This window comes from Rhinopithecus bieti, unplaced genomic scaffold (genome assembly GCF_001698545.2).
Source record: "Rhinopithecus bieti isolate Rb0 unplaced genomic scaffold, ASM169854v2 scaffold_17677, whole genome shotgun sequence".
Classification (NCBI taxonomy): domain Eukaryota; kingdom Metazoa; phylum Chordata; class Mammalia; order Primates; family Cercopithecidae; genus Rhinopithecus; species Rhinopithecus bieti.
The window spans coordinates 316,798-324,910 of record NW_016808829.1 but is presented as its reverse complement, the minus strand read 5'-3'; the positions used below and the strand labels follow the sequence as shown (position 1 = coordinate 324,910).

Here is an 8,113-nt window from a genome sequence, read left to right as displayed (position 1 = left end):
AGGAGGTGGCGCGTGGCGCAAACAACCCCCCCCCCCTCCCCCCGGGGGGGAAAAAGAGGGAAAAGTGTTCAAAACAAAAAAAATAAAATAAAACAAAACATCACAAGGTTGACAAACTAAAAGTCTTTCTGGAACATGGCCATCTTTATTTATTTTCTTGTCCATGACTACTTTCACAGTATAACGCTAGAGTTGAGTAGCTGCAGTGGAGACCCTGTAGCCTACAAAGACTTAAACATTAACCATCTGGCTCTTTACAGAAAAAGTTTGCTGAACTCCGGTCCTAGAGTAGCAATTCCTCCATCTTCTATCTGGCTGAAACCAGGATGCATTGTTGATCCAGCTCCAACCACAACCAGATAATAAAGAGAGAACCTGGGAGGAATCCATATCCTTCAGGGACCATAAGCACCAAAGTTAGCATGCAAATCCAGACTATTCACCACATGAGTGTTATGTGACCAAGAAATCAATTCCTACATTCCTTAAACTGGCACTTTGAGGTTTATTATAGTCACTTAGCTTTACTGTGATTAGTGCACTTCTTATTGCTTTAAGTATCATGAATCTGAGATGCCTAACAAATATTAATCACCAGCCTGGACCTCTCTCCTCAACAACCAATTCAAATATCCAACTGACTACTCAACATTTCCACTTGGATGTCTAATAGTGATCTCACTTACCCTGCCCCTATTCAAACTCTTGCTCCAGCTCCCAAACCACCTCCTCTCAAATTCTTCTCATCTCTTCAAATAGCAATCTCATTCTCCTTATTGCTCAAAAAACATTTCTCTTTCTGTCAGATTACACAGTCTTTACAACCTCGTGCTTACCGGCTATTTTGGACAATCCTCTCTGTGACTACCAAGGTCTAAGCCACATGTCTTGCCTGGATTATTTAACAGCCTCCTTAACAGTCTTGCTATTTTAGCTTTCACCTCTTTACAATTCTCAACACAGCAGCCACAGTAACCTTGTCATAGTCAAATCATGTCACTGCTCTAATTGAAAGCCTTTTTGTATCCTCATAAAAACATTTAGAAGCATATAGCAGACACTGTTAACAGTGGCTGCTTCTGGGGAACAGGGAATTGAAGGCGAGGAATGAAGAGACATACCCAATTGTTTCAATTTTCTATCAAGTATATATATTACATTTTGATAATAATAGTTTTTTTTTTTTTTTAGATGGGAGCCTCACTCTGTCGCCCACGCTGGAGTGCAGTGGCGTGATCTCGGCTCACTGCAACCTCCACCTCCTGGGTTCAAGTGATTCTCCTGCCTCTGGCTCCTGAATAGCTGGGATTACAGGCGTGTGCCACCACGCCTGGTTAATTTTTGTACTTTTAGTAGAGACGGGGTTTCACCATGTTGGTCAGGCTGGTCTCGAACTCCTGACCTCGTGATCTGCCTGCCACGGCCTCTCAAAGTACTGGGATTGCAGGCATGAGCCACCGGGCCCAGCCATTATTATTTCTTTTTAAAATTAACAGCAAAATGAACTAATAGGAAGTCAGCACTAATCCCCAAGCCTGCAATATTGTTAAAAAGCAGGAGGTGACACAGTGTTGGACTATGATGGCTGGAGGTACGAAAACAATAGAAAACAAGAGTAAGGAAGTAAAATTCAATTCTGAGGAATATAACAATGGAAGGAGAAAGAATGAAAGAATGAATATAAGAATATAAGAATGAAAGGAGAAAGGAGAAAGTTAAAACGTAGAGAATCTACTTGCTAGTTTTCGAAATTTTTTTTATTGATACATAATAGTTGTACATAGAAAGATTACATTTTAAAGAAAAGAGCTTACATGCTAGTTTTTGAAAGCTAACAGATCTATGAAGGACTGAATGCTTAAGGCAATGCATCTAGGCATACAGGGAAAAGTGAAAAATGGAGAATGTTAGTGAAAGGAAGAAAAGTGAAATTGAGGCTGTAAAAAATCATAAACGTGAGACTGCAAATGATGTAGAGTGACTGGTATCCAGAACAGCGTTTAGAAGAGCAATCAGTTCTCTAAAATCTGATAAAAGGGATGCATAGATTCAGGAAGACGGTCTGGAAATGTCATTTAGGTATCTAAAGAACTCCCAGCAATAGTCACTCTAAAAGACAAAGGCTAGTATGAAAATCTCAAAACAACAACAACAACAAAAACCCACAACAACTCAGAGGCTGAGGCTGCAAACTCTCACTGAATAACTGCAGTAAATCTTTATCCCATTCATACCTACCAGGTTCTTGCTTACTCACACAGAGAACCTTCTTCACATTTCTTTCTCAATCATCTGTTGCTGTCCTTCTTTTAAGTGTTGACTGTAAACTTGTGAGAAGAAAAATGACACTGGACTTGGATGTTATGGTTGGGGAACAAGGCACCATCCCAAAATTCAGGCAGAGCCCTTAGAACTCTAAGAGATTTTGCAGCTCCTGAGGATGTACAAGGAAGCAAGCCTGTGAAAAAGAACAAAGTAATGATGACTCTTTGGCTTTGACCTACATGTGAGCAAGTAGAAAAAGAGTATTTGTACATAGCATCTCAGGCCAGACCCATTATGCCATTCAAAAGCTCTACACATTTCAATGGTTGGGCACGGAAGCTCACGTCAGTAATCTCAGCACTTTGGGAGGCCGAGGTGGGCAGATCACTTGAGGTCAGGAGTTCAAGACCTGCCTGGCCAACACGGTGAAACCCCATCTTCACTAAAAACACAAAAATTAGACAGGCGTGGTGGTGGGCACCTGTAATCCCAGCTGCTCAGGAGGCTGAGACAAGAGAATCACTTGAAGCCAGGAGGCAGAGGTTGCAGTGAGCCAAGATCACGCCGCTGTACTCCAGCCTAAGCGACAGTGGGAGACTCCGTTTCAAGGAAGGAAAAAAAAAAGCTCTAAACATTTCAAAAATGAGAAACAGAAGGGACTTTATTTTCAGAATTTAGGTTACACAGAGAAACTATGAGAGTCTAAGATGCCAGAGTTATCCACAATCACAACCTGTACAGGTTCCTTGGAGCAGGTGTCACTTGTGACCTTGCTCCTGACTGAAGTCACATTTTTGAATATAATTTTTCCCCGTAACACTTTTCTCATAAATATGAAGTAACCAACCTTGAGTGATATGGAAAAAATACAGGAAATTATTCTGATGGTATTTATAAGTCAGAGCTCTAAAAAATTTAGTGGACTAATATTTTACTTAGATTAACTAGAAGTTAAATATAGTAAGTATCCTATAATAATAGTCTTCCCTTGATATCACAGGGGATTGGTTCCAGGATCACTGTGGATACTAAAATCTGCAGATGCTCAAGTCCCTTATACTTTAAATATAAAGCCAGGCACGGTGGCTCATGCCTATAATCCCAGCACTTTGGGAGGCTGAGGCAGGTGGACCACCTGAGGTCAGGAGTTCAAGACCAGGCTGGCCAAGATGCTGAAACCCTGTCTCTACTAAAAATTTAAAAATTAGCTGGGCATGGTGGTGCACACCTGTACCCCAGCTACTTGGGAGCCTGAGGCAGGAGAATCACTTGAACCCAGGAGACGGAGGTTGCAGTGAGCCAAGATTGCACTCCAGCCTGGGTAACAGAATGAGACTCCATCTCAAAAAAATAAAAAAAAAGTATATGGAAGTATATTTACATATAATCTATGCACATCCTCCCACATACTTTAAAATTATCTCCAAATTACTTATCATACCTAATACAATGTAAATGCCTGGTCAATAGTTGTTGTACTATATTGTTCAGGGAATCATGACAAGAAAAAAAATCTGTACATGTACAGTACAGACACAACCATCGCAAGCTTAACAACAGTTATGATTCATGTTTGTTGAATCCGTGGAAGCAGAACTTACAGACACAGAGGGCTGACTGTATGCTCATTCACTGATTCAGCAAACATATGCATTTATGATTATGTGTGCTAAGAAAACTTGGTTTACAATTTGTCATGGGATATAACAAACGAAAGGAGAAAACTTACTCAGAAGCCTTCTCTAAGATGTAAGAGACTTAGAACCTGGCTAGCCCGTGCTATGAATTGCTGAAACAGGTACAGAGGGGAAAGAGATGGAGGCAGACTGCAGGAAGAAGGAGCTATCAGTATGACACTTTAGACATAAAGAGCTTGAAGTTCCGGTGCAACTTCCAGGTGGACTGTACATTGGGCAATTAAATAATATGGATCAGCAGCTCAGGACAAGCCTCCAGTAGAAACAGATATTTATCAGTCACTGCATTAGATGAAGCCATGGCAGCGTAATGTTGTTGCTGATAGGAGTACTTAGAGGTGAAAAGATGATCAAGGCCAGAAACTTAGAAACACCAATATATAGTTAGGGGAAAAGCAGAAACTAAGTCCTGTCTTCTTTGTATCTTTTACTTTTTGTGTATATTTCAAAACTATTAACACTGTTACTTTTTTATTTTATTGAAAATATGTTAAGAATAAGTGTGACAAGATACTTTAAGATAGAATACTTCTATCTTTATATATAGAAGAAAAAAAATTCCCTTATATTTACAAAAGGCTGGGGAAACCCTGATTAAATTAGGAGTCAGATTAGCAGTCAATGCGGCCCTCATTGACGAACTAGGGAGTTTCTTGACCTCTGCACTAAAGGCAGGACAAGTAGCTTCCCAATTCTGTGCTGTCTGCACTAGTGGAAACTAGTGAAGATATTCCTTAGAAACAAAGATATTCCTTAGTTCAGGGTTTCTCTAAGCAACTGCACCAAAGTTTCTCCAAAGTATTAAGAAAAGTCAATGTCTACTGGCTGTACAGGCATCCAGTAACAAGTTTTTCGGAAATCTTTCCTCTTTAAAAAAAAATGGAAAGGTAATGCTGATTTTGTTTTCTACTCCACAATAGGTCTGCTTTTATATAAAGATCACGTTTAAAAGTACTTATCCGCTCAGTTCCTTAGCCTTTTCCCTTTCCTATTTTCCAGAAAACGCATCTTTATTATTTTGGAAATGAGAAAAGTGAGGCTTAGAGGTTACTACCTCACAAAGCCATCTGTCCATCCTCACAAACTTGGAACCAGTTTCTCACTAACTCTGCAACCTTCAACACTCCCTCAAACCCTCGGTCACCCACCCGTGAACCCACCCGTTTCCTACTGTACCCCTGCCCCCAGCCACACCAGCTCTGATCACCGCACATCACAGAAGGCGATTCCTCCCCTCCACACTCCCCAGCCCCATCGCAGGCACTGCAAATCCTCCCCTCCAGCGTCCCTGGCCCATTTCAGTGTCCAGAAACTCAAGTCCCACAGAGCCGAAACCCAACTCACCAGCAGACAAAGACCACCATGGCTAGTCGGAGAGTCTGCGCCTGCGCACTCCTTCGTGCGGGCAGGGCTCCCAGAGATCTCCTGGGCTGGGGCAGGCCCAGGATCAGAACCGGACGGAATCTACAGATCTCGGCCCGTCTTCCGTGCCACTCTTTTGAGGGTAGACTACATTTCCCAGAAGGTTCAGCGGTTTGAGTCCGCTTTTCGCGCGAACTTTCTTTCCTCTGCTAGAGCTTGTGGGACTGTCTCCCTGGCCGGGGCGGGGTGTAAGGCCGAGTCTTAGTTTACTCGATCCCCGGGACTGGGTAGTGGTGTGCCACAGGTGTAAGATCAGCTTAAACACGCTGTACTGACTTCATGTAAGAGCCACGGTGCGATACTAAGGCAGGACCCCCAGGAGACTCTCAGACACGGTTCGGGAATGAGGGTAATCCCTTTGGCTAGGGTGAAGCCGGGCGCCATCTTACCCATCGTGGGCGTGGCGCTGAACTACATTTCCCTGAAGGCGCCGCGCACTCGGTCCCTCCCCTCGCGACTCCCGCGACTCCGTGGAGAAATGCAAGCCACCCAGGTGCTGGGCTCTGAGCGGGTCGGGGACTCTGAGCGGGTCGGCTCGGAGACTACAGGATCCGGAGGAGGTTGGAGGTGAAGCGTCTAGAATCCGGTGCGGGGCTTGAGACTGAGTATTAAGTTTGTTCAGGCAGAACGGGCCGAGGAAGGCCGGTTGTGAAATTGTGGTTTTGTGACTGTGTGTCCTAGCACAGGGTGTGTGTGATTGTGACTGACACCTTGTGTACGGATGTGGGGAGGACTCTGTGGGTGTCCCGTGAGTCCCTGGGTTAGGACTGTTAATGTGTGACTGTAACGCTGTGTGAGGGTGTGGGTTAGCTGTGATTGTGTGCCCGCGGTGGGTGTGTGATTGTGACTCTGTGACCATATGTTCGTCTGTGTGCAGATCTAGGGGGCTTCGTACTTGTGTAGTTGTGACTCTGTCCTTGTGTGGGAATATGGAGGGTGGGTGCTTGTGACTTTGTATCCAGTGGTGGGTGTGTGACTGTCAGGCACTGTGTGTGCGTGGAGTTGAGACTGTGTGTGTGTGTCTTTGACCAAATGTCACACATATTCATATATGAAAGCAGAAGACACCTCGGTCCCGTGATAGTAAAGGGGATTTTTCTATCACACTGAGTTTGAGTTGGAAGCCCCAGTTCCCTCTGATAGCCCTCCCATGGCGCGGGAGGGGAACGCAGAGTAAGCTCTGGCGTTGTCATTTGGGCCCCAGGGGAGGTGTATTGTCTTCTCCCTTCTCATTTATGTCCTCCAAGTGAGGTTCCCCAGAGGAGAGGAAATAATGGTTGTGATATCTAAAAGCCATGTTTAAGGTGCCTTGAAGTTTTCTCTTTGTTCCTGAAATGCTTTGTTTTTCCAGGACATGATTTTTTTTTTTTTTTTTTTTTTGAGACGGAGTCTTGCACTGTCACCCGGGCTGGTGTGCAGTAGGGCGATCTCGGCTCACTGCAGCCTCTGCCTCCCAGGTTCAAGCGATTCTCCTTCCTCAACCTCCCGTGTAGCTAGGCTTACAGGTGCCGGCCACCACGCCCGGCTAATTTTTTTTTTCTTTGTATTTTTAGTAGAGACGGGGCTTCACTATGTTGGCCAGGCTAGTCTCGAGCTCCTGACCTCGTGATCTGCCCGCTTCGGCCTCCCAAAGTGCTAGGATTACAGGCATGAGCCACGGTGCCCGGCTGATTTTTTTTTTTTTCTTAGCAAATGCCTAAAAGGACTTATCAAGTAACCTGGACTCTTATGTTTCTCTTTGGAAATATCTTCCTAATTTTCTCTTATTAATATAGCAAATGGTTCAGTTTATCATGTATGCCTAGTTTGGTTTTACCTGTATACATATGTAGATATATATGCATATACATACAAATACACATATTTGTATATGCACATATTGACATGTATCTAATGTTATAAGTGATATTTTAACTTCCTACATAATTGAAAGCTATTTAAGAATATATTAAATTGTAGATACTGTTCATTGTTTTGCCACATATGTGGCTAACCCAATATCCATTCCCTTCTTTATTGCTATAAAAGTCCTGATCTTGTTTGTTTGCTCTGCTTAAAGAAAAACAAACAGAAAACCAACCAAAAAAACCCAAACTCTACATGTTCTAGCTTCTCCTGTTGATGTAAGTTAAAGTTCTTAGATTGGGCTTCTCAGACAGTTCTTTTCTTTTTTTCTTTTTTTTTTTTTTGAGACAGAGTCTCCACTCAGTCACCCAGGTTGGAGTGCAGTAGCATGATCTCGGCTCACTGCAACCTCCACCTCCCAGTTTCAAGCAGTTCTCCCGCCTCAGGCTCCTGAGTAGCTGGGATTACAGGCGCCTGCCACCATGCCCGGCTAATTTTTGTATTTTTAGTAGCGACAAGGGTTCCACCATGTTGGCCAGGCTGGTCTCGAACTTCTGACCTCAGGTGATCCACCCACCTCAGCCTCCCAAAGTACTGGGGTTACAGGCATGAGCTACTGCGCCTGGCCCCTCAGGCAGTTCTTTAAAGGTGTGGGGATGGTGTGGGGATGGTGTGGGGATGGTGTGGGGTAGGCTCGGTGCGCATCCATTCTTTTCCCCCTTTCTGTGTGGAATGTGGATATCGTGCTACATGCAGAGCAGCTATCTCATAACCATGTGTTTTTTGTTTTTTGTGTTTTATCAGAGTCTTGCTCTTGCCCAGTCTGGAGTGCAGTGGCACAATCTCAGCTCACTGCAACCTCTGCCTCCTGGGTTCAAATGATG

At 43.9% G+C, this 8,113-nt stretch overlaps 1 protein-coding gene across 2 annotated transcripts in view; it reads right to left on the bottom strand.

Annotated features, from left to right (window-relative positions):
- Positions 1-6,718, bottom strand: part of ZNF260 (zinc finger protein 260) — a 14,357-nt gene extending 7,639 nt beyond the window's left edge. The window contains exons 1-2 of one of the 2 annotated variants that reach the window (XM_017887325.1): positions 5,307-6,718; positions 2,239-2,458 (exon numbers count right to left, since the gene is read on the bottom strand). The gene's annotated coding sequence lies outside the window, so the exon portion shown is untranslated. The remainder of the gene's footprint in view (positions 1-2,238; positions 2,459-5,306) is intronic. The other variant, XM_017887326.1, reaches the window with a different exon arrangement.
- Positions 6,719-8,113: the final 1,395 nt, after the last annotated feature.